Source organism: Anolis carolinensis, chromosome 4 (assembly GCF_035594765.1).
Source record: "Anolis carolinensis isolate JA03-04 chromosome 4, rAnoCar3.1.pri, whole genome shotgun sequence".
Classification (NCBI taxonomy): domain Eukaryota; kingdom Metazoa; phylum Chordata; class Lepidosauria; order Squamata; family Dactyloidae; genus Anolis; species Anolis carolinensis.
Genome location: NC_085844.1, coordinates 30209619 through 30214655, shown reverse-complemented (window position 1 = coordinate 30214655; position 5037 = coordinate 30209619). Strand labels below are relative to the sequence as shown.

At 39.5% G+C, this 5037-nt stretch overlaps 1 long non-coding RNA gene across 1 annotated transcript; it reads left to right on the top strand.

Annotated features, from left to right (window-relative positions):
* Window positions 1-298: 298 nt before the first annotated feature.
* Window positions 299-4396, top strand: LOC134298644 (uncharacterized). Its single transcript, XR_010005740.1, has 3 exons — window positions 299-797; window positions 902-981; window positions 1771-4396. It is a non-coding gene; the product is annotated as an uncharacterized LOC134298644 (long non-coding RNA).
* Window positions 4397-5037: the final 641 nt, after the last annotated feature.

Here is a 5037-nt window from a genome sequence, read left to right as displayed (position 1 = left end):
GACTATAGCTAAAGCTACATCCATGACAAGGATATCTGTATGAGTCATAATTCCATGGAATACATGTTTCACTTAACACTTTTATGTATAAGCAATAGATAGAATGATTTCAAAAATTATTATTGCACATATCTTTTTCTTGGAATGACCCAAGGTTGTCAGTGAAAATGGGTTTCTGAACACACACACACACTGGCAAAAGAAAATTTTGTGAAAAATTTCAAAAGACAATTTTCTTTTTGCCCCAGAATGTCCCAAAAATGCCTTTTAGGACCCCAGTCAAGTTCCAGAGTGTGCCTCATATTCAATAGAGGGTATTTGGTTGCAAAATATAGTTTTTTGTGTATAGGAGCAGGTGTGGCCCTTCAAAGTTTTCTGGAGAGTTAATAGTCTTCCAAAATTACACACCTCTCTTCTAGATTAACACACATTGTCTGGCACCATCCAGCATTTCTGGATTTTCTTTAATTAAAAAATAAATCAAAAACAAAACAAAACCCAAAAAACCAACAAGTGGAAGGTAAGAATGCTTGTTTCTGTTGTTAAAGCATATTTTAAAGCTATGTGTTCCAGGGAAAGGCTACATCAGGCACATAATGTCCTTTGGTCGCGAGGGAGAATGAAATGCAAGGCACATAAGAGAAACCTTTTACCACAGCCCAACCCTTCTTGTTATAGGGAAAGCACTGGTGAAGGGGAAAAATGGTGATGGACGGCGCTCTCTAAACATGTCTTTGAAGCTTGATGGCCTTGGAGGGAAACCAGTATGTTCCGAAACTGCACTTTTTCAAAAGCTGGTGAATAAACCTTTCTGGATTATTTTTCTAAAAAAATATATTGATGTCTTTGAAAATTCCACTTGTACGTGAAGGAAATAATTGCATGAGAACTTGTTTTTCAGACCCTCCCTCCCAAACAAACTTTGGTTACCTATCAACAGTGGTAACTGTTGCGAGGATGCCAGAAACCAATGTAAATCAGGTATGGATAAAGCTTTCAAAAACTTTAAGTCTCCTAAACCTTTAATGCTAGCTAGAAAGGGACATTTTTGTTCTTTATGTTGTATTTGGCTTGTGTATTACTGAATAGTTCAGCAAAACACAGTTGCCTGTACTCAGCTCCATTTGCATGCACTATGCTATACCAGTCTTAGCTTACCGTCACCAACCTTTTTGTAAGCAGACCTTCAAAAAGTGTCTCACAGCACCTTGATGTGCAGGTACAAGAGACAGTGCACTCATTTCCCTGTCATGAAAACTTTATTTACTGATTCATTATGATTGAGTTGCTATTATTGCCAACCCTACCTCATTCTCCCTGTCTTCTTATTATCTAAATATTTCTGAACTCTAAATGGATTATTTATCATGCTCCTCAACTGTTAAGAAGATTTCAAACTACTGGAATGTGCCGAATATGGCCATCAGTGGTATAGTTGAACCTGGCAGTCTGAAATGTCATTACTTTCCAATTACTGTGGGAGGGAGGTGTTATGCTCAATATGCCCTGAGCTCAGATTGAGCCCAGCCACAATCATCACAGTAGAGGAGAGGGTTTGCATGTGTGAATTACATGTTACATGGGGTTAACAATATTATTACTGGTGTGAATTATACCAGTAATAATATTGTTAACCCCAAATAGGACAGAATATCAACAAGTAGGATTTTGGTGTGTGTTAGCTTACCATCACAAATTGATTCAATGGTTCTTTATTTGGATTAAAATTAAACCATGGGGCTAAGTATATTTATAACTTCTTCTTATAAGCGTCTGGGTCGACTTTTGGTCTTGAATGAGCAACCAACTGACCTCTGTGGAGGCAAAAACTGCTAGAACTTATTTGTTGGTCTGAATCAGCACATCAACCTGTGTTTTTGGACTGTCCTTGTGAGTCATGTGGGAGGTAAGAACTTTGCTCCATCTTTATTTTTGTACTTTTTGTATCTTTCTGTTAACATGAATCAAATTAGATTCTGCAGTATTGGAAGAATGTCCAGCCACTTGTATAATGCCTCCTGGGTCTTGCACAAATCTGTGTCTTCAGATGCAAGAGAAAGATAAGCTCTGGTCATCCAGGTATCATATAAAATAGGGCCGATACATTTAAGCTCATGAAAACCATTGGTTTAATTGGTTAAACACTGGGTTTGTGGCCAGAACCTCGATTTACAGTTAAGTCGTCTCTGTTATTTTCTTTAAAAATTATGTATTTTTAAAACAAGATCTGGAATTAGAACATCATGGTGGAGAATGCACTAAAGTAAATGAATGTCTTGAAAGGAGGAGTAGCTGCTAGCTGACTTAATTTGTTAACAAAAATTAACAGATCTTGCCAGTTTATGTTATAAACCAGATATAGAATTGCGTGTATGGTTCATGATGAGAGGAGTACCATATCTCTGCAAGTGTCAACTGTAAGCAAGGAATGCTGACTTTTCAGCTGTACTTTGAATTGGGAGATAGTTGCAAAGCAGGAAGAGACTCAGGCCCCTTCTACACAGCTGTATAAAATCCACATTATCTGCTTTGAACTGGATTATATGGCAAGGCAGTGTGGACTAGGATAATCCAGTTGAAATTAGATAATGTGGATTTTCTGCTTTGATAACCTGGATTATCTGGCAGTGTAGAAGGGGCCTCAGTGCATTTCAAGGTTCTCATTCATCTATCTGTCTGTCTGTCTGTCTGTCTGTCTGTCTGTCTGTCTATCTATCTATCTATCTATCTATCTATCTATCTATCTATCTATCTATCTATCTATCTATGGCTCAACTGCAAGGGAGTGGGGTAACAACTGTATCTCTGATATTCACTATGTTGTCATTCTTGTCCCAAGACAAAGACATTCAAGCTGCAATGTACAAGTTTCCACTTGGTATTCTCTTATGTTCTGGAACTATGTTGTTGAAGCATCCAACACCTGGGTGTAACAAGAGGAACATGTGGTCTGACAGATGAAAACATTTGCTAAAAGGATGATAAGCAAGGCATGTGCAATGGTTATATTGGTCCTACCACTGTAGAAAAGGCGAGATATAAATCGGGTGATTGATTGTTAGATATTTATGTGGATTTTCAGAGCATGTAAATAACTAGGAGGACCATATAGTTGTTATTTGGAGAAAACCATGTTTAAATAAGATCAATCAGAGAAGCAATGCTAAATTAACTCATAGGATTGCCTCAGGTGCCATCTGTTTTCTGGATTGTCCTAATACTTGCACCTGGGAAGGTGGGTTTCTGCCAGCACACCTGTCTAAAGAAGCCTTACTAACAAAGATGTAGCCAACAAGATCTTTCAGTATTACTCATGAGAAGAAGCATTTGTAACAATTTGGATTCGTGAAATAAATTCTATTTGGAATTTGCATGGAATTTGAATAGAACTTTTAAAGTTTTGCTTTGGAAGTTTGTCAGGGCGATTGTGATGAGTAAAGATGAATGTCAGAGTTTGGAAAACTGCTTTTTTGAACTACAGCTTCTAAGTTAGCCTGGCTCACAGAAGAAGAAGTACCATGAATTCTAAAATATTTTGGGCTGGAAGGAAAAACATTGTTCTTGTATTTGACTACATGAGGTCTCAGGGCTGACCAAAGACATTTTGATGCCTGATCTAGCATTTATTTTTTATTTACTTTATTACTACCACACATTTTCCCCCATGTGGACTCAAAACAGCATACAGTAACATGACACAACCCAAGGAATTCAATAAAATGGCAAATATAAAAATTAAAAACAATTAAAAACAATTAAATATTTGTGTCATGAAAGCACCATCTCTTCCTGAAGACATTATGCATAGAACCCAAAGGTAAATAAATGCAAAGCATCTATCTGTTTGCTGTGTAGGGCTGTCAGAATGAAAACAGAGTTTCTGTATCTTTACAAGTTGTGCAGAGGAGGGAATTTGAGCAGGTCTTACTTCACATCTAAGATTATGGCAACCAGACTGATTGATAACTGGCAAATAGAGGGGGGAAATGTGGAGGCAGTGACAGGCTTCATATTTCTAGGCATGAAGATTACTGCAGACGCAAATTGCAGCGAGGAAATCAGAAGACGTTTACTTCTTGGGAAGAGAGCAATGACCAATCTTGATAAAATAGTGAAGAGTAGAGATATCACACTGACAACAAAGATCAGCATAGTTAAAGCAATGGTATTCCCCATAGTAATCTTTGGATGTGAGAGCTGTATCATAAGGAAGGCTGAACGAAGGAAGATAGATGCTTTTGAACTGTGGTGTTGGAGGAAAATTCTGAGAGTGCCTTGGTCCGCAAGAAGATCCAACTCCAGGAAATAGTGCCTGACTGTTCACTGGAGGGAAGGATATCAGAGGCAAAGATGAAGTACTCTGGCCACATCATGAGAAGACAGAAAAGCTTGGAGAAGAGCATGATGTTGGGGGAAATGGAAGGAAAAAGGAAGAGGGGCTGACCAAGGGCAAGATGGATGGCATCCTTGAAGTGACTGGCTTGACCTTGAAAGAACTGGGGGTGGCAATGGCCAACAGGGAGCTTTGGCATGGACTGGTCCATGAATCATAGAATCATAGAATCATAGAATAGTAGAGTTGGAAGAGACCTCATGGGCCGTCCAGTCCAACCCCCCGCTAAGAAGCAGGAAATCGCATTCAAAGCACCCCCGACAGATGGCCATCCAGCCTCTGCTTAAAAGCTTCCAAAGAAGGAGCCTCCACCACAGTCCGGGGGAGAGAGTTCCACTGCCGAACAGCCCTCACAGTGAGGAAGTTCTTCCTGATGTTCAGGTGGAATCTCCTTTCCTGTAGTTTGAAGCCATTGTTCCGTGTCCTAGTCTGCAGGGCAGCAGAAAATAAGCTTGCTCCCTTGTATTTGTACATGGCTATCATGTCTCCTCTCAGCCTTCTCTTCTGCAGGCTAAACATGCCCAGTTCTTTAAGCCTCTCCTCATAGGGCTTGTTCTCCAGACCCTTAATCATTTTAGTCGCCCTCCTCTGGACGCTTTCCAGCTTGTCAACATCTCCCTTCATCTGCGGTGCCCAAAATTGGA